The sequence below is a fragment of the Clarias gariepinus genome, chromosome 22, assembly GCF_024256425.1.
Source record: "Clarias gariepinus isolate MV-2021 ecotype Netherlands chromosome 22, CGAR_prim_01v2, whole genome shotgun sequence".
NCBI lineage: Eukaryota > Metazoa > Chordata > Actinopteri > Siluriformes > Clariidae > Clarias > Clarias gariepinus.
The window spans coordinates 17,499,840-17,522,063 of record NC_071121.1 but is presented as its reverse complement, the minus strand read 5'-3'; the positions used below and the strand labels follow the sequence as shown (position 1 = coordinate 17,522,063).

General features: G+C 36.3%; 1 protein-coding gene across 4 annotated transcripts in view; it reads left to right on the top strand.

Moving 5' to 3' along the window:
• Positions 1-8,544: 8,544 nt before the first annotated feature.
• zbtb46 (zinc finger and BTB domain containing 46) overlaps positions 8,545-22,224 on the top strand; it is a 134,639-nt gene continuing 120,959 nt past the window's right edge. For 2 of the 4 annotated variants that reach the window (XM_053483390.1, XM_053483388.1), the window contains exon 1: positions 8,545-8,736. The gene's annotated coding sequence lies outside the window, so the exon portion shown is untranslated. The remainder of the gene's footprint in view (positions 8,737-22,224) is intronic. The other 2 variants (XM_053483391.1, XM_053483389.1) reach the window with 2 other exon arrangements.

The window sequence follows — 22,224 nt, the reverse complement described above, 5'->3', positions numbered from 1 at the left end:
TTATTTTCTGCATCTTAATGATACTGCGTGACAAAAGGACAGTGGTAAGCTTGATAGTGGCATGGGTCTGACAGGACTGGGACTGCTACATTTTGCTTACTTGCAGATAAGCAAGTAAGCAATGAAGATATAAAACAAAAAAAGTCCTCACAAAAAGCTTTTTCTAAATAATAATAATATAAACAAAAGTATAATAATATAAATAATAGTATAAATAATTTTACAATGTACTGTTTTTAAACATTAAAATAACATACACATTAAAATAATATTCTTCCATAGTCAACAGCTATGCAAACTGACGTTCTTTCTCATTTTTTTTCTCCTCAACAGATACAATCAAACACAACAGGCAAGTCAGCTAATATACAAACAATGCTTAAAATATCAAAATCAATTGCACTGGCAATAAACCCATAAATACATTGCTTAACAATGTCAAACTGTCCCTCCTCATCAATTTCCTGCCTTCTTCATCACAGTTACTTTATGCATTGCATGACACAGACATAACCGAATTTAGCCAAGTTAGCTACTGAACACTATCCCAGTTAGCAATTGCCATTAGTCTAAAAAACTAAATATAATACAATATCTTCCCAAACATATATCAAGCTTATTTAAAAACCTCAAAAGCATAAACATTTAAAGTACTCCTCTGCACGAGCTGACCGATAAATCTAACACACCAAGAGAGGCAAGACTTAAGGCAGAACAGCCAATCGGTGTCATGTTTGAGAGGGAGGGGAGAGGAGAGCTGAAGCGAGTGTAGACACAGAGCGGCCAGAGAAACGGAGGAGCGAATGCCAAGGCGTTTGTTGAAAACTGCGGGAAAACTGTAGAAAAAGTGTGGGTGTTGAACCCTCTCACCGGGAAAAGTGTCGGTGCTAAAACACCCACATCCCCCACGGGTGCGACGCCCCTGCGTGTGTACAGTTTTTTATAACACACCTGTGTGTGCGCGTGTAAAGCAAAAGAAAGCCTGATTAGAAGGTTAAAAATCCATTTTCTTCCTCCGTTGTGTGTAGACCAGAGCAGAGAGGGGGTGCTTCACACACACACGTGTGTGTGTGTGTGTGTGTAAAGCACCCCCTCTCTGCTCTGCTCTACACAGGGACAGTGCTCTGTCGAGATTCTTTTTAAAGGTAAAGTGCAGTTTAATTTGTTTTATTTTTATTTTATATTTTGTATTAATTATTTTTATGTTTTTTCCCCCTTTTTTTGCACGCAGAACCAAAAAACTTCGAGCTCCACATATTTTTTCACATATTGGAGTCAGGGAGGGGTGGGGTGGGTGTTATAGAGTTTATAAGGGGGTTATAAAATTTGTATTGAAACATGTTTACCCTGTAATATCCCTATTTAAAATCAATTAAAATATTGTTGAGAAAAAAAAAAAACAATATCAACCCTAAAGTGGTAGGAAGTCTCAGGGTGATGGTGAGCATGGTGAAAAAAGTATAAAAGTGGACTCCATGGTAAAGAAAGATTGCAGGAGCAAAGGACTATTGGCAGAAAGTCGGCAATCAGAACAGCAGAAAGAAAGCCTCCAATGGGGAACGGATTAAGGTTACATAAAGCAGAAAGCATATCTCTTCATAGCTCACTCTCCTGGAGCTATTTCAATACAGAAAGGTTCATCATGGCAGGTGGGAAGGTACATCAGGCCAGATCATAGAAGATGATCTGCTATGAGTGAAATAACAAGAGATGTCAAGTAGACCCCTATATAATGGATGATAATCACTTGGCGTTCCCACTTATCACAGAAATCAACTTCTTGTGTGCCTCCAGGGTTGTTTTAGACGTGGGTCAAGGAAGATATGGGCTGAAAACAGAGCATGGATATGCCTATCTTTTTTTTTCCTTGTCAGAGTTCCCCAAGCCTCTGTATAAGGGCTGATAGGATTTACGCTTGCTCTTTATCCACTGTAAACTTGTATTGTGTGCTACCACCAAACTTGGAACTCCCACAACTCACCTCATTGCCCACATGGAACAGACCGACAATCTGGAGGGGCTGCAGAAAGTAATGGCCCCATGTCACTTCGAATATACTGGGGAAAACTTTAGTGGTAAGACACCACATACCTTATCAGATAAGATAACCTTTAAATCAAGGGCATACAGACCATCACCTTTAAAAAAAGAAGATAATTGAGGACCAAGTGTACCAAATGCTCCAGAATAATATCGTGGAGCCCTCTTGCTCGCCCTGTTCGTCATCTGTAGTCATTGTCCCTCAAAGCCGATGGCTCGTACTGTTTTTTGTGTAGATTATAGAAGGCTTAACAGCAAAACCATCCTATTTCACAATGAGCTTTACATTTACTTTTTATATAATATATGAAAATGGAACATGCACACAAAATCTTTTGGCTTGCAATGTTACGATCTGGTTGCTCCACGCTAGATGGCAGTACATTGAGTGCTTGAATGGTAAAACTATTGGCGAAATTGGTGTAACTATTGGCTGGGACGCATTAACACCTAAATGAGGTTTCACCTGACCATCACTAGTTGGCACACTTAGTTTTCCTGCTGCTAATTCAAATTCAGAGATGGTGGTGTACTTGGTCTATTTAACCCAACAGGTAGCTTGAGTAATAAAGAGACAGGCAAAAACAGGACAGATCAGGGCTTTAAATGGGAGTAGGCACAGAAGAACTCAGGAAAATCTGTATTCCCATATTGAGGGTAACACATGCTCCACAGTTCCCTTTTATAGTGGAACCTAGACAAAATAGTTGACAAAGAAAGTGTCTCAAACAAGATGGCTGCTGACCTTGGCATTCAAATTATGACAAGAAGAAAGAAGAAAATGTCATGCCATCTGTGAAAAAGCTGAAAATTCATCATTGGACCTTCCAACAGGACAATAATCACAATCATACTTCAAAGTTCACCAAGGCTTGGGTTCAGGTAAAGTCCTGGAGAGTTCTAATGGCCATCACAGTAGCCTAATTCAATTCAATAGAAAAAGTTTAGTGGTATTTGAGAAAAAAAGCACTGAAGTTGGTCCGATTACTGACATCTTTATAGGAAAGGTATTACTAAACATTGCTGCCATAATCCAATTGTTGAAGTGCATATACATTTTTGGACCCCTCTGTGTATGTGTATATATATATATGAAACTAAAACACCTTGTTTTAGACCACAATAATCCATTAGTATGGTGTATGTTAGTATGGCCTCCTTTTGCGGCCAATACAGCATCCATTTGTCTTGAGAATGACAGATACAAGTCATGCACAGTGGCCAGAGGGATTTAGAGCCATTCTTTTTGCAGAATAGTGGCCACGTCACTACATGATGCTGGTGGAGGAAAACATTTCCTGACTCGCTCCTATAAAACACCCCAAAGTGGCTCAATAATATTTAGATTTGTAGGCCATGGGAGATGTTCAACTTCACTTTCATGTTCATTAAACCACTTTTGCTGTGTGTATTGGTGCATTATCATCCTGATACACGGCACCACCTTCAGGATACAATGTTTGAACCATTGGGTACACATGGATCTCCAGAATGGTTTGGTAGTCATTGGCAGTGACTTGCCCATCTAGCACAAGTATTGGGCCTAGGGAATGCCATTATATTGCAGAGCAAACCATCACTGATCCACCCCCATGCTTTACTCTGGGCATGCAACACTCTGGGTGGTATGCTTCTTTGGGGATTCTCCACACCGTAACTCTCTGGGATGTGGGAAAGACAGTGAAGGTGGACTAATCAGAAAACAAAACATGTTTCAAATTGTCCACAGCACAAGATTTTTGTTGCTGGCACCATTGAAACCGACGTTTGGCATTGGCACAAGTGACCAAAGGTTTGGCTATAGCAGCCCGGCCATGTACATGGAATACGACATGGAAACAGGAGTTGAGATGCACGTTTAATTCTGCAGTGAGTTGCAAAGCTGTGGTTTTATGTTTTTTGGGATACAATTTGGGTTAGCACCTGGACATCCCTTTCAGACAGCTTCCTCTTGCGTCAACAGTTACTCCTTTTGAATGTGATTCGTCCTTCTTGGTGGTATGCTGACATTACCCTGGATACCGTGGTTCTTGATACATCACAAAGACTTGCTGTCTTGGTTACAGATGCGCCAGCGAGATAGGCACCAACAATTTGTCCTCTTTTGAACTCACCCATAATGTTGTGTGCATTGCAATATTTTTAGCTATTACTCTGCTAATTAAACCTTCACACTCTGCTCTTATTGGTGGAATGTGCAATCAATGAAGGCTGGCCACCAGCCTGGTCAAATTTAGCCATGAAACCTCCAACACTAAATTGGCCAGTGTTTTAGTTTCATTGTCTAAATTGGCCAGTGTTTTAGTTTCATATATATATATATATATATATATATATATATATATATATATATATATATACACATTTGTAGATGCAAACAAATCATTGAAGTAGTTCACTTGTATTGCAGCGCACCATATACCAATATTTACAATTATATACAATATTTTCAGTTGGTGTTGGTAAATGTATAAAATGTCAGTATGTCAGTGACTTAAAAAAAACGTCCAGTGTATTGTATGTGTATGCATGAGGGTGTGTGGGCGAAATGAATCGACCTCAACGATTATAATGAAATAGTCCAGGAGCACGATACTAGAAAATGGCTACCCTGTAAAGCTGTCCCAATGGTTAAAAAAAAAAATTCTCAACAAAACAGAGTTCACAGTCCAGTGGCAAACAGCTGACAAAATGGCATCTGGAATTCCACTTGCGATTTAAAGATGCAGAGACAACACTGATACATTTCACATTGCAGTAAAACCTTGCATTGCAAGTAATTTAGTTTGCAGTCTAAGTAAAGTCAACATCTTTGTGTGTGTGTGTGTGTGTGTGTGTGTCTTTATTGTCCTACCCAATAACCCTCCTCCCAAGTCAGGGGTGATTCTTTTCAAAGGTTTTTCAAATTAGTTTTATTTAGCCATTATATTTTATATCAATAATTCTATAGGAAGATTTTTGAGTTGTGGAATTATTTAAGATTCCATTATTTCTTATGGGGAAATTCAATAAGAGACAAAATGGCATCCGGGTTTCCCCTCACGATTTAAACAACATTTCAATGTGAGATTAATTACCTTAGGCACAGTTATGGGTTTTGGCCACATGATGTCAGTGTTGGGAAAGGGGACAAATTAAGTCAAGTGAATTGGTATGATTTACATTAAATCATATTCATAATCATATTAAATGACGAAGGCTCAAAGGCTTAGAAGACTTTGTCGGACTTAAGAACAAATCGGGCTTGAGAACAAATCTGACTTTTAAACGTGCACATGGAACAGAAATGTACAGTAAAAGTGTTGTCTCTGCGCCTTTAAATCGCGAGACATTATTTTGTCTCAAGTTTTAACTGTATTTGAGTGTAAACTCAATTTTCTGTCATCACATCATGCTCCTGGACTAATTAATTAAAACCTGTCAGGTCGACACATTTCTCACACACTCCACACACACACATACAATATACCGGACTTAGGCCGCGTCATCAGTGGCGAAAACAGGTATGTCAGGCCAAGCTCATAGCTACTGAAACCCCGGATCAGACTACAGAGCGTCCACAGTGACAAGTGCATATGACAAGTAAGGGCTGCTTAAACATTGGAGCAGCACAAGAAGTGCCAGACGGTTGACTGACACACTTCAATCGCTGGTAATGGTAGCAGGCAGGCGTCAGAATCAGTACACAGGTAGAGCCACAGGTAAACCTCATTTAGGTGGGTAGAGCTGCACATAACCTATATAAAGAGAAGAGAACCATCTTTCAATAGTTTTACAAATACAAATCTATTGCATTTTATTATAAACATTCATGCAGCATTTAACATTGTGAAATCAAATTTACATCTTTAAAACATTTGTAACATAAACAAGTTTTAGCCATAAACATCCAGTTTTCACATTTTAAAACAACTGAATTGTTAGGTGGCACTTTGCCTTAGTGATTAGGACTGTAACCTTACTGTACACCTCCAGGGTCCATGTTTGATGATCACATTGGGTCTGTGTGCATGAAGTTGTCATGTTCTCCTCATTAGATTTCCTCTGGTACTAATGTTTCCTTCCACAGTCCAAAGACATGCAAATTAGGCTAATTGGCCTTCCCAAATTGCCTATAGTGTGTGAATGAGCTGTGTGTGTACCCCTTTAAAGCAATGAATCATGCATTAAACAAAACAATAAATTAGAATTAACAGGAAATTATCAAACCTATTGTTTTGCTAAAGAAAATGTAGAAAGTATTATAAGTAAAATAAAACCTACTTTGGATGTATTTGTCAAAACTGTCACACAATAAGTTACCCCATCAGATTAATTTTCTGATGGTGTTGACATCTGACAGTGTTGCCAAAATTCCACATTATGCTACCTAACATCTGAAATGTGTGTGGGAGCCTATTGGTTTTGCATAATTGCTTGATGTGTATTTAATGTGCTTAAAAAATATTAATTATGAATGGGGACACTGTATCAAATAAAATAACAAATCTTTTAAGTAGGATTGAAAAAAGGACTGTTTTGATTCAGCTTATAAAATAGATTATAATCAAAATATGAATTATTTCTCAGTTTTATAGGAAAACACAATATTATTTGCTATACATGTTTTGTCCCAGTTCTCTGATATGTTTATATGCATATCCCTGTTTATATGCAATCTCCCTTGCTAAAATGCTTAAGGAACTGGATAGCCCTCTTCAAGCCATTTCACAGATTTTAAAAGGACTTACAGCTGGTATGTGATTGGGTCATTCCAAAATATTATATTTTGCTTCTGAAGCCATTCTTTGGCTTACATGGCTTTGTGCATTTTTGTCATTATTGTGCTGATTCTTTTTCTTTATCTTCCTATGTCTAACAGGTTTTGTGCCAAAATTGACTGGAGGCTGTCCACTATTTCCTTGATCTTAACTTAAATCCCAGTCCCAGATAAAAAGAAGCAGCCCTATAGAATAATACTACCATGCTTCAATGTGCATATGGTGCTTTTCTGCGTAATAAGCTGTCTTGTTTTTGCAACAAATATATCTTTATTTATTATGCCCAAACATTCTACCTTGGTTTCATTAGACCATAGCACATTCTGCTACATGGTTTGACAACATTTAAGCAGGCCTGGATGTTTTTTTTTTTTTTTCATAAGAAAAAAATATGAGATTGTTGCAGGCTGTCATCAGTACAGTACTACTTGCAAGATATTTCTGCAGCTTTATTGTTTTCTGTGTCTTTGCAGCCATTTGAAAAGTGTTTTTGTTTTTGCATCACTTTTGGATACATATCATGTACCATGTTTGCTGTTGGCTGGGCCATTCAGTGTATTCAGGTGAGGTTCCGTCAGCTGACTTCGTTCTATTGTTACATATAATATTGCCTGATCAACTGATCAACCCCAGATCACATCACTGCCCCAGAAGCTTGTACAGTGGGCAGTAAGCATTACAGGCACAAACATTTATATGCATATCATCTTGAGACATCTTAAGGCTGATCTTCCTTCTTCCTAGCAATTTGAAGCTTTTTTTTTCTGATTTTCTGTTTACTGTTCAGACCCAGTCCTGTAAATTATTGTTGTGGTATATGTGGAAATGCTCTTACTTTCACGATTACCCATAGCTGTAATTTTGACTGTTGCTTTTTCATGATAACTACACCAAGTGATCTTAGGTAATGATTATTTGTGTTTTTTTTCTGTAAACTTGATAGTCACTGTATTTCTGTATTTCAATTACTGTTGATAGTTACTTAATATGTTACTATATTTCCAGATTTAAATAATTCACCCTTAAATACAATGAATAGGCAGTTCTTAATTTAATTCCAGTTACTCCAGCAATCTCCTCAGTTGTTTTCTTTGTTTGATGCATGTTAGTAATTTCACTCTTTTGAAACACAATAGATTTTTTTCTAGGGTTAGACCACTGGGTACAATTTTGGACATGGTTGTTTAAGAAATGAGAAGCTACAAGCTGTCAGGTAGGGCTAAAATAATAGTTTCTGAAATATATTAATCACTGCAGTAATTATGCAATTAAATGGTCTTAAATGTTTGATTATTTAAATCCAAATGGCGAGATTATATTTTTTCAGTGTTTTCCGATGTTCAGTGTATTACTATTTATCCAAGTTATTTTTAGTGTTTAATTAAATTTGGCAAGGGCTAACCACTGGGAGCGCTATTTTCAACGAGTTCTTATTGTACTGATAGATAGCTTTATTTATAATTGTTTTTTTGTTTTTTTTTTAATATTATTATAATTATTAGAAGTAGTAGTTGTAGTGAAACTATTAGTAGGTATAGGAGTAGTAGGAGTAGTAGGAGTAGGAATCGTACCATGTTTTATCACAGTGTAGAGGTAGGGCTGTGAGTTAAACTGGAGCTGTCCACGGTTTGACGTGTCTATTCACTGTGAGAGTGCGTGCTCGCCCTGCCTTATTTCCTGTGGCTAAGACTCGACGAGAGATAGGGAGAGAGAGAGAGAGAGATGGGTTCCTGATACCAAAACGCGGAAAACCAGGGGTGGGAGAGTTTAAGGGAAAAAAAGGAGACAGGCGGGGAGAACAGGGGAATTTTATACTGACAGAAGCGTCGGGTAAGAACCTGAATTTCTGAAATCTTTTGTTTCTCGCACTTTCACATTGGGAAATTAAAGCCCACCGCGTCGCCAGCACTCAAACCCAGAACTCATGGGTTAACAGGTAGGTTATGCGTCTCATCCACCCTTTAACACTCGTTTTTACAGTAGTCTTTTTGTCCATAATATTGAGATTTTTATGGTATCCCCTTAGCGTTTCATAGCAAACATGGACTTTAATGTATGGACTTGACATGCCAGGTAGCTACTTCTCGGACAAGGTGAATTGAAGTAGGAAGTCCTCACGAAGGAGACAAAATTGTCGCGAAGCGAGTTTTAACAGCTTATGGGTTTGATCGTTTTTACTCGCGAAATTGTAAACTGTTAAGTGCAGTTAGCTACTCTCCATGCAGCTTCTTCTCACGCTGCCAGGTGAGACACATGACAGACGCGCGGACAACAAACCTTTCCTAGCTAAACGCGGGATGTTGGGCTTGTTTGGTGGTGTTATAGCTCATCAGTGGACAGTGGATAGCAGCCTCTTCCCCTTAAAGCATGCGCCTTCTACTTTAAACATTCAACAGTATCTATTCGCAAGTTTGTACCATATCGTGACTCTTTGGCCTCGCGAAGCTCCCACACCGAGTTACCGGCTGTTCTGCTTCCGCGATTGGGAGAATGCATTTCGGGCGTTCTCGGGAATTTAAACAAAAAGGTCGTGGCTCACGGCTTAAACCTCACATCCCCTACGTCTTCTCTCGTCGTTTAACATCTACGAGGGGAATTTCTCCTACTGGAAATTTCTGCTGCGTCAACACCCCCAAGCTTAGTGCACTGAACCGAAAAAGGTTTTTTAAAAGACTCCTTCATGTTTAAATTTCCTTTTGTGCAACACTTGTCGCAACTTAGGAAAGTGTAGTGTGTTGAGGTAATGGCCTGGTAATAATAAGGCATGGGTTCATGTCTGTTTTGGATCTGTATTCGGGCTATTGTGAGGGTAGTGTGAGTGTCTTTAGCCGCACGGTGTCCACTTAAGCTGGTCAGTTCCGTTTTCCTCCATTTTGTCGCTCATGGCTGTATAAAGGGAAGCATGCCACTTGTTCCGCACTTGTTTAATTTCAGCCGCGACGTCAGTAACATTCGCACACGTTAGACAATCCACGTTCATTACGTATACAATTAAGTGCGTTTCGGAGTAGTGGAAGGATTATCTATTTTATGGGCGTGTCTGATGCCGCTCGACTATTTAGAAGGCACTTCAAAACATCAGGATGTATCCATACTGTATCTATCAGAAGCGCAAGAAGTGTATTATTCTGGCAGCTAGTATTTGGTGGGCCTGCTGTTGCCGGTTTGTCTATTATCATTTTGGTTCATCGTTTCTGATGCCTTTCGAGTTCTGCTGGGACACTTTATACTACTAACGTCCCAGTATCTGCCAGTATCAAACTTCTAGCTTATACGGTAAGACAACCCTTCGCATGGGTGCATCTTAAATGACCAAACAGTATTTAGAGCGCTGAAAGTTAGAAGCTGGTCGGGCAGTGTTTAGACATTCACTTTTGTTAATAAAGCTTTAAATGACAGTGCTGTGATTTAATATTAAAAAGGTCTGTAGTGTTGGCATACACAAGTGCAATCCTAATATATAATTGTACTTATATATAATTAATATTATTTTAATATATACAATGTGGCACAGAAGTGTCTGCAAGGTTAAACGGTCCAACTATTGGTCAACTGGGCTGAATTGAACAGAATAATGTAGCTCATTCAGTGTGACTGAATTGATGCCCATCTTGTAACATTACATAAGTGTGTCTAAAAGTAGACCAAGAGTCCTTTTTTTTATAATATACATTCAGTTAATTTTTTTTAACCATGGCTACATCTTTAGTGTATATTAATGTAATACACATACACCATGAACACATCCTTTGATTCTAAAATACATTACAGACAACTGAATATACAGGTAAAAATTTGACATGTTCCTGTATTTGATTCTAAATTTGCACAATAGAAAAAAAAATGATCCTCTGGAAGTCAGAATTTGGTAGAGTGCATTGCAATGAGGAATTGAGCAAATCCACAATGGCTAAAATTAATCTTTCGCACTTAGGTAATAAATATTATGTGCTAATATATACTAAATCCATGGGTGAATCCAATCCTGTGCATTAAACTACTTAATAGTAAGGTATAATGGATATTACACTACGTATAGTGATTAGTTATTTATTGATTTCTTATTTTTGGCAGATACATAGGTTCACCAGGACACAGTATACAGTATGGAATAAAAATGGGTTACTTTTTACAGTATATGGTCATGTGTAACAATTTTAACTAAATCTTGAAAAATCATGGAGTGTTCAAGAGAAATAGTAGCAGTTCTTCACAAGACTTGAAAAATTCATAACAAAATATGAGGTGTAGTACTGTGGGTACTAATTTTTGGTAGGCAAATCATGACAGTTTGTAAACAGATCTTGACAATTGCTTATAAGTGTGGCTTAACTAGTAGTGGAGTCCTAATTAATTTGTAATTACTTATTAAAATTCCCCAGAAAATATGTGGTCAGTTGGTAGATGATGTGTGTATGTTATAGTGTATATGAAGGCACAGAGTCAATTAAAAGAGGACAGTCAAGAATGTCAGTTTAGGACATTAAGTAAAAGTTCTGCAAAAAGTTCAGGACTGTGGCAAATCCCTTTTAAAGTCCCTGCCCAAAAGTATTGGAATGACAAGGCCAGTATTTTTATTTTGTGAAGAAAATTAAATATGTGAAGACAATTAGGTTTAAAAAAAAAAAAAAAAATATGAGATGATGAATCAGAATTTGTTTGTCTTCATTTGTATTAAAATGTACTGTAGATACAGTGTTTACTATAGGTCTGAAATATCCCATATTTGAATAATATGACAAGGTAAAAACAGAACACTCGTTGGTGTACAAAGATGACACTGTTTGTCAGAGCACTTAATCTTAATCTTCCTGGGTTTTTCAAAGAAGAGCTCTAACCCCAGCACATGTGGAAATACCTCTGGTCCTGGTTCATTTATCAATATTCACAAACAGACAGCCAGGTGCTCCTCATTCACTCTGTTTCTCAGGCCAGTTTTGATCTGACAAAAAATATGAGAACACTGGTTTAAAGGAAGTATAATTGACCGTTGATATTTAATCTAAAATAGTGTATACAGAAAGTTAAATGTGCAGAAAGTTATTTGTGTATACAGAAAGTTAAAAGTGCAGAAAGTTACATTTCACTTACCAGAGTATGGGTGGACGACAGGGAGGGTAGTAGAATTTGATTTTTGATGCTGTTTGTCTCTCCTATTTTCTTAAAATACTTTTGAATATTAATATCTTTAGGTAAACCCATGAAAATTGATAGAGTTCTAGCATTAGCTAAAATTAGTCTGTCCTGCTTGCCACCATAGCCAGAAGAGACATTACATGTAGCCAACAACACAGTTACTGCTTTCCTTCATAAAATTAGAAACTATTGTAGAAAACAATTGAGAAATGACAAAATAAGTTACTGGATCTGGTCTGTGTTGTAATATCTACTGTACCACGACTTTAGAGAATGATTCTCTTAATTTCTACAGTAGCCTCTTTCACCCAGTCGTTCAGTCCGTTCACACTAGACGAAACTGTGCTTTTCTGCACAGCATTTTGTCAGTACGCCCTTCTTATTCTTTTTTATGGTAGCTGACATCCGTTGCATTTACTGCCTTGCAGTACACCCCTCTCATGGCAGCAGAATAAACATGTACGGGAGCGGTAGCACTGAGGGAAATGTCCTCTACTAGTTAATCGATCGCCAATGCATGATTCTTCTTGACAGATTAAAAAAATAGGAGGGCAAATATACTAGGGCTGCCAGCAATATACCTTGTCCGTCCCACCAAGGTATACGCGATGTGTTGGAAACTATATAACTATATATTTACAAACAAGCCTGGAGAAGTATCACAAAAAATGAATGCAACAGTTTGATGTCAACTTGTTATAGTTATTGAAAGCAAGAGATAGACCCCCAGAAGTGTTATTTGCTTTAATTTACTTTAAGCCTTCCAATGCTACTTTTAAATGGGTTCTAATACTTTTGCTTGGTTAAGAATTTGGGTGTTGTAGCCTATGCTGACTGTTTTCCTAACAGATGTGATACATATTTCTGATTTACATGTGGTTACGGTCTGTGAAGATTTTTGTAGGTATAGTTACAGAGTTACAATATAGAAAGTATACAAAATGGTACAAGAAAGAGATTTCAAGTACATTAAACTGTAAAACTGGATAAACAAACAAACAAACAAACAAAAAAAAAAACGTATGAAAATATACCATACCAAGACAAACTTTTAGAACAGCTAGGAGGCCAAGGACTGTTATTTGAATAAATTATATTAACACCAATTCATATAACCTGACCAAAAAAAAAAAAAAAAGAATATTGTTGATTCCAAACTTTAACTTGTGTATTGTGAATTAGTGTAGTCATATACCTGTGAAACCAATTGTAAAAAAAAAAAACCTGAAACTCACAGACATTTAACCAATAGGTTGTTTGCAGTTGTTGTATGACACGCCATATCCCTTTATGAGGCAAAAATAAAAAACAAAATGGATGGGATGGGGAAAGTCCATATTTTGCTAGCTTAGATGACATAAACAGAGAATCACCATATATTTTGGATGTGATCAATATGTTAGAAAGGGAAGCAATTTTACAAAATAACTAAAATGCATGCCTGTTACCGAGGCAGTAGAGACAAGTACTGTAACTACCTCGTCCTCGTGCACACTGTACTGAATTGGTTGGCACATATTAGTTATTCCTGCCCTTCTACACATACCATGATTGGCTGGGTAAACTGTAAGTCAAGCTAATAAACCTGATTTAATCGTAACACATAGCTTATAGCTGTTGTTTTATATCTAACTAACACACAATACTAAGCAAAATACTATGTCTATGTCATAAGTTATCTTTGCTATGCATCGTTAAATGGGAATACAGGGGTGAAGACTCCAACAAAGCAAAGAATAACAGTAACTTTAAGGCTTACAATATGAAGAAATTTTTAACTACATAAACATACAGTATAAACACAAGATGTGTTACATGTAAGTGGTCTACACATACAGACATAATAATAATAATAATAATAATAATAATAGTACTAATACATTTTATTTATAAAGCCAACTTTTAAATAATAATGAAAGCAAATCTTGGTAACACAATATTATATTTAAAAAATCAAAGCGTTATAACTAATAAAACAAATAAAGTTCAGTTTTTGCACTAGAATTTTTTTTAAATCATGGAAGCAGGTGGATGATGGTGGTTTTGTGTGCATATGTTAAAGTTTTTAGTTATTTATAGTATTTCTTGCACAAGACCCTTGGTTTGGTAATTTCAATGAGTTTATTCCAAACTAGTGCACCTTGTCTATTGCATTACTGTAGTTAAAATATGTAAATTACTGTGTTATATTGATTTTCCCAACTACATGAGAGGCTTTACAACTGTAATAAGGGCCAATATGTGTTGTTCTACAAGTGTACTACAGAGTGGCCTTGTTTTGGAGAGTCTAAGCCCCTTTTTCAATAATAACATATTCAGTATGATGACAATTACTGACAGTAGAAACATTTGTGTTCTAATAACTTAAACAAAATAACTTTAACAAAAATAATACTTATTTCACCTGGACCTGATTATGTCAGTGATATTGGTTCGATATGTTTATGCAATGTCCCAACATTTATTTCCATCCAAAATTGCATCAATTTCTATTAAAACTTATACTGATGATTGGAGAGTCTGACTGCTGTGTAAAGCCTTTTTCATTACATCCCGAAAATTCTCAACATGGTTAATGTGTCTGGACAGTCTGTGTGTGCATATTGTGTCTTATACTCCCTGAACCACTCTTTTACAATTTGTCTGATGAATCCTGGCATTATCTTCTTGGAACATGCCCATGCCATCAGGTCAGATAAAATCCATTGATAGATAAACCTGATCATTCAGTATATTTAGGTAGTCAAGCTGACAATTTTTGGGAAAGTAACATGGCTGACAGCATTAAACAACACATACGCAAGCCAGTTCTCCTTGGCACTACATTCATTAATTATACAACTGTACAGTTATAATTATATAACTGTAGAATATAGAAATCATGCATTTTACAGCTCCGTCCTGAGCAGTGGAATATAATAAGTGGCATCATAGCAAAATGTTCTAAAAACACATTCAATTGTAGTCTATCCCAACAAAAAGTCACCTTGTGGTGTTATTTGGTATTATCATGTAGCCACATTACAGTGGAACTTTGGATTACGAGCATAATTCCTTTCGGAAATCCAAATTCCAAAACAAACAAAAGAAATACATAAAAATAATTAATATAAAATATAAAGTAAAAATAAAACAGATCTGCACTTTACCTTTAAAAAAAAGTAAAAATAAATCCCACAGAACACAGATGAGGAACACAAAAAAAGTGTTTCCGTTTAAGAAAGAGAGAGGGAGAAAATGGATCCTTAACTTCTTTAATGAGACTTTCTTTTGGTTTACACGCGCACACACACGTGTGTTATAAGAAACAGCACACGCATGCTGTACACATGTATACACAAAATAAAATATGTTTTGCACGCACACACGTGATCACAGTGTTCTAGTAAACAGTACCTGCGTGCACGGAGGTTGATTATACTAGTGAGAGACGCGCACTAAGACCCAGCAGGAAAGTTGATTACCCACAATTCTGCAGCGCAAGAGAGAAAAAAAACATTGGCTCACTTGTGATCACATGACGCTAGGCAGCAAAATGAGAAGCGCATGCGTGATACATTATATTTGGTACTCGTAAACCAAGACTTGCTCGTTTTTCAAGTCAAAATTTATTAAAAAACTTTGCTCGTCTTGAGGAATACTTACAAACCGCGCTACTAGCAATCCGAGGTTCCACTGTACTAAACTTTTGACTTACAGTATATTGGATAGTAATAACATACAAATTTGCCTCTTTTTCCCGAAAGAAATTGGCCTATCATGTAGGCACAGTAGGTATGATTGCCTGCCATGCCTTTACTATTTAAGTGGAAACACTGAACAGATAAAGATGCAGTCTAACATCTTGTGGGTATCGTTTATGTATAAGTGGGTTTTGTAGAGTCTATCTTACAGATGTTTTCTGGAAGAGAATGGTGGTCAAGTGGGCAGGGGATGTAAAGTAGAGCCTAGAGGAGTAAGAGCGAAGAGTACCAGAGGGGGTGTAAAACTATACAAGCTCTAAAAGGAAAGGTGCTTTGAAAGTGAGAAGGAGAATTTTTAAATCCCTACGGTTTTTGATAGGAACCAGTTAAGTTTTTAAAAGGAGGGGTTATTGTGATGCATTAAGGGTATTTGATTATAATATTGGCAGCAGAATTCTGAATAAACTGAAGTTTATGGAGAAGATTTTGTGGTAGACCAAATAAAAGTGAATTACAGCAATGAGTGAGGGTGGTGACCATAGCATTTGTGAGAATAGCAGTGGTTTGCGGAGTGAGCAATGAGCAGAAATGAGTGACAAGAAATGGTACATGTTGTGTGATCTGAAGACACTATTAATATGGGACCTAAAGGTCAGGGTGTAACAGAGGAACCATTAATGTAGAGCAGAACCTGTTGAATATTTTAACCATATGAGGAGAAAGTTGCAGGAATTAAATATTCATTCAGGCAACTGGTTAGGCAGGATTTGGAAGAGCAAAGTTAAGCTTTGTGAACATGTAATGTGTCATCTGCATAACAATGGAAATGTATACTGAATTTTCTAAAAAAATGTGACCAAGAGGGAGAAGATAGATGATTAACAGAACTGGGCCAAGGACAGAGCCTTGGGGAACACCACAGCTGACAGGGAGAGACTGAGAACTTTTTTTTTTTTTAGTGGAGCAAACTGTATCAGGTGAACCAGGCAAGAGGGACATCAGTGATGCAAGTAGCAGCTAAGCGGTTTAATAAAATAGTGTGAGAGTTAGTATCAAAGGCTGCACTTAAATTAAGCAGGAAAAGAATCGTTAAGAGTCCAGCATCAGCAGATATCATTGGTGGCCTCCAGAAAAGTAGTTTTCATACTATAGCTCGAAATGATTTGAAATTATTATACAGTAGTCACTGAGGTGAGTATAATCCTGTATTGTACCTCCTTTTTCCGGGATTTTTATAATTAAGATTTGATATCAGAAAAAAATTTAGATTCTTTGGGCTAGCACCAGAGTTTTTTGTAAGGATTGGAGTTACTGCAGCTGTTTTAAGAGAAGAAGAAACAATGCAGAAAAGATATTTAATAATCATAACTATTCTCTAGGTGAGTAAAAAAAGTACAGGCTTTTATCAACTAAATTGGTAGAGGATCACTTCTCCTGACCACACTCAAAGGTTCCTACCTGTGGTGCTCAATAAAGCCTTCTCATGGATTATTTTTATAATCTATCTGAGCAGTTGTAAACACACAGACCATAGGCATTTTGAGTTCTAGTAATAGTGTCTTTTATGCAGAAAATCACTTCCTGATCTTCAGTAACAGTTTGCGCAACGCAGAGCAAATGATGTCATACATGACAGTCCACCTATGGCTGGGTGCAGGTTTGTTTACTGTTCAACTGAAGGACTTGAAAACACAGTCCTAACAGCAAAACTAATAATAATTTGTATTTTAAATGGAGCATTTTGTTTATACCCTTTGGTGGTGCAAAAATCTTATCTAGATTCTTATTAATTGAAATATAAGATTGTGTTATTTTATGATCAGGTCTGGAGTACTTAAAGCTTTAAAACCATTGCATTATAGCAGACTTTGCAATCTTTTGTATAACTGCAGTTGTTAATGTTGCCTAAAAGAAAAATACAAAGCATTCTTGCTTACACATTGTAATGCTGCATGATTTAGTTTTCTTATGTTTAACCATTGTTTTTTAACGAAATGTGTGTACTAGTGTAAGAGATCACACAAAAAGCATATTATATTTGGAATGGCGAAAAAAAAATAGATGAATATGAAGATAAAATTTATGGAGAATAGATGCATGTGATCATCTGTAAAGGAAGGGAAGTGTGTGTAGTTAGTTGGGGTGAGGAGTTGGAAATGAGAGAAAAGGAGAGACAGATTTGGAAGCGGGGGTGGTCAGGCTAGTAAACTGGTCTTCTGTGTGTGTGTGTGTGTGTGTATGTGTGTATATGTATGTGTGTGTGTGTGTGTGAGAGAGAGAGAGAGAGAGAGAAAGAGAGAGTGTGGCGGGGGCTGGTAGGATGGAGGTGCAGGCTGACATGACATGCAGCTGAACTCTAAGTGTGTTAGTGGGTGGAGTGTGTGTGAATGAAAGTTGCTCTCCTCAGGCTGTGGAGTGAGCTGTGTGGATAACAGGTTAGGATGCTTGCTATAGTACTGACTTAACCACATCAAGCACAAAGAGAAAGAAGGAGAGAGAGCTTTATTACTTATCTTACTGACAACATCGCACATTCATTTCTTGACGTGCACTGCATAGTGTAAATTACAATAGGGACTGCTGGAATCTGTGTCTTATACCATATGGCTGAAGGGTACTTTCAGCATTATGGATGTGACCTTTGGACTTATTGATAAACAGAAGCCTCACAGCATGGTCAAGCTTAGTGTCAGTGAATTAATTTTCCACACTTTTAATGCAAGCCCTTCAGCTAAAAACAAATTAATTCTCAAAATTTAAATAATCTTTTACATCCTGAAAATATACAGAATTTTATCAGTGTTATGGATGTGACACTATAACGACAATCTTTAAAAAAAGAAAGTATAAACTCTAAATTTTCAAGACAACTGCAGAAAGCAATACACTCATAAACAATTCAAATGAACACCAAAAAAAAAAATTAGAAAAATTATTTAACTATTTTTTTCTAGATAAACTGCTATTATGGATGTGAATTTTTCAGGTTATGGATGCGATGTGTCTAAATCAACAGTCTACAAGCTAGATAAAGAACATGCTTGAATTTTAATATGAAACATTTGAAATACCATTACTATTACATTATTACAACCTAAATTGCTGTACATTTTCCTTGTCCTCTCCTTTTTCTTTTCCTCACCTTTTCTTTTTGAAAAAAAAGATTTCGTCAAATTAAATTTTACCGAATTTTTACTCCATGGTAAATTTGACTTTTACATGGAATTGCCCTGCAAGTGTTTGAACACCTGCTAATCAAATTCAATCCAATCCAATCCATTCCAATCCAGTCTAATTCAGTGTTATTTCTAAAGCATTTTTAACAGTGGGAATTGTCTCAAAGCAGCTTAACACAAATATATATATGTAAATTTATAATAAAAAAAATTATACCAGATAAATTTATATAGATATATACTGTACCTTGGTCAGTTTGTCCACATCACACTCAAATGTGTGTCTTCCCCAAACTGTTGGGTTGCTGAAGAAGAAATGCCTGAAATGTGCCAACTATGATTTTTTTCCCTCTCACTTCTTTTTGGATAGGTTTAGATTAATCTTTTTTTGTTGATGTACTGTAGCTTGTATTTCAAGAGTGAATTTGCAAAACTGTATCAGACTGTAGCTTTTGATTATTTTGTATTTCTGTAGAACAGGAGCAGTAGCTTCTGTGACACCTGACAATTTATTTAATGTCCAAAAGTGCAGGCATTGCAATGCCACCTGGGTGTCCGGGTTGATGCTTTTGTTCTGTTTAAGGTCCTGCTGAATGATGGTGCCTGCGATTTGTGTGAATATGCTCTGCTGAGTTTATTACTATAGCAGGTAGATACTTCCATCAGAAATCAGATAATCATTTGATTAAATTTTCCTGTTATTAACTATAGGTTGTTCGCCCACTACTGTCTGATATGTGGACTCCTCATTGTTTGTAGTCAGTCTCAGAAGTACAGTGAGTACAGCAAGGGAGCGCCAGTGTTTAGGCAAAATGGTTCTGAGATGTGGTCATCCATCATGCTGTTTCCAATTTCTATAAGCAACAAATCAAAACTGTACAACCCGAAGTCCGAAAATTGGGGCTTTTTTTATTATTATTATTTGAATAAAATGAAGATTAAAACACTTTCAAATCACCTGAGCCAATATATTATTCACAATAGAACATACAGAACATAAATGTTTAAACAGAGATATTTTACATTCAAGTCATAACAATATTTTGTATCGAAGAAATACTACAGTGATTGTAATTTCCACATCTGAGAACTTTATACAACAAAAAAAAAACCTTAACCAGAGCTATTGATATTTATTGTATAATAATGAGTCAAAAAAACAGACATTGGTTATATGTTGTTTGGACAGACGATCAAGTTCACTAGCTAATCAGTTATATAGCCTATCTCTGTTTGTATCTGTTTATTGTTATTTTAAATAATACATACATTACAATAACTAAAAAAAGACGCACTAAAAATGCTGTTGTTTCTGTAAACACATCGTTGGGTGGTTCATGCTGGGTCAAAATTCTGGGTTATTTCGGGTACTTTAAACACATTGTTGTGTTGCTAATGTTGGGTCAAATGGGATGTAGTGAGTCATTTACAGATGAACACCTGGTTGAGTTATTTTGACCCAACAACTGGTTTATTCTTTATTCTCTGGTTTCTCCAAACGGCAGCCTGCAAAATGTTTGAAACATTACTGTTATTGTGTCACAAGTGTAGTTCTCTGAGATTTGAGCTCCAGTACATCTCCCGGCGCTCTGCGCATAACACTGGCCCAACGCAGCCTCGGAAAGAATTTCTAAACATTTTCTAAACGTGGGCTATTGTTGTTTACTTACAATATTTGTTAATTTAATTTAAATGAGGACATGTGATGTAAATGAGACAACATTAAAATGCAAATTATTCACCCTCCTCAGGTGTGAATCAGCTGTTCTCACTTAAACATACAGAGAAACTTAAATGCACCCCTCCCCACTTTAAGATCTGGATTCTGAAGACGTGCATTGATTCGGGCCCCATTTTAAATTTGTGCAAATTTCATCTTCTGGATTCTAGATTCTAAAATTTACATTATTATTGTTTTTAATAGTACAATCCCTGGAATAGAAATGGATAGAGATGGTTGTAATCACTCTATACACAATCATTTTCCTTGGTATTTTATAAAATATTTAAAATTTATAATAAAAAAAAGGGAAAAAGGCGCACCTAAAAATAAATTCAGGATTATTTTTTATAGTCTAAATAAAAATGCTTTTTATAAATGTGGGCTATTGTTATCTACTTCAAATATTTGTTAATTTAATTTAAATGAGGTTTGGGCTCGGGGCGTTGAGCATTGTGATCCTGTTGTTTAAATTCCTACGTAGTCTAATCAGCGCTCAACCACACACATAAAGTTTTCCAGAGCGCAACGCCAGAAGTAGACTAATGATTATGAATGTGTTGGGAAAAACAGCAAGGTCTGTCAAAGTGGTCTGACTCTGACCACTTTAATAGTTAATTGATAAATAAGTGATTTCTTTGGTTTCGGCTGTGCTAAAAGTGATCATGTCATCTCGTCGTCTCCACTCTAGTAGACGCACCTATAATTCACTTTTCATACGAATTACAAAATTTAAAATTAGTTTTTCATGTCTGCTTTTTTTTATATAAAAGCTGACATTTCGCTTTTTGTAAGTACATATTTTTTCATGTCTGTGAGGTGAGTATAAACGGAGTTACGGTTCATTTTCTGACGCGCTCAAGTTCACTGAAAACAATATAGAACAGCGCATCCTGTTTACTTTGGTGATTTTACAAAATCATAACGTGTTTTTCGTCATTGTGAGTGCACCTAAATAAAAGTAGAGTTTTAAAAAGGCTATGTAGCTTTTATAGTTTTATTATATAGTTTTCGCACATTAATCTGACAATGTTTTAATTTTATGGTCATTTAGTTTCATTTATTTCAGTTAATAAATCTACTACAAATTTAAACAACACAAAATATAAGATGATACAAAGCCCTACATGCATGGTTTTTCTAATTACACATAATAAAATCTAAAGGCTCAATGTGTTAATGTTTATGTTGCTTAAATTCAATCCTAAAAATATTTAATTTAATTTAAATTATAAATTTACAATAATACTGTAATGTTAGTACTGTGATTATGAATTCGTTTAATTACAATGTTTCATATGATTTTATCTGCAACTACGTGCGACTTTAGATGAGCTGCGGCTCATTAATCCTGGCGAGAACGAACAAAGGCCTGAGGTCTCAGTCTATAGTTATATAGCGCCACTCGGTGGTAAACGCCAGCAAACGCACAAACCCAAATGCTGTCGCCATGCGCCGCGTATACTGTAGATATAAAAGGGATATCTTAGAGAAGCATCTCAGAGAAGTTAGAAAAGTATCTCAGATGGGCAGAGTCTCTCCAATCTGTAAAAGAGTGCGTAAAAATATTGTGGAATACTTTAAAAACTATTTTTCTTAACAGCAAATTGCAAAGGCTATTTACAATGCATAACATCAAAATATTTAGAAAAACTGGGGAAATCTGTGTTTTAAAGCTAAAGACCTTTGTTGGATTCCTGTGGTCTTCA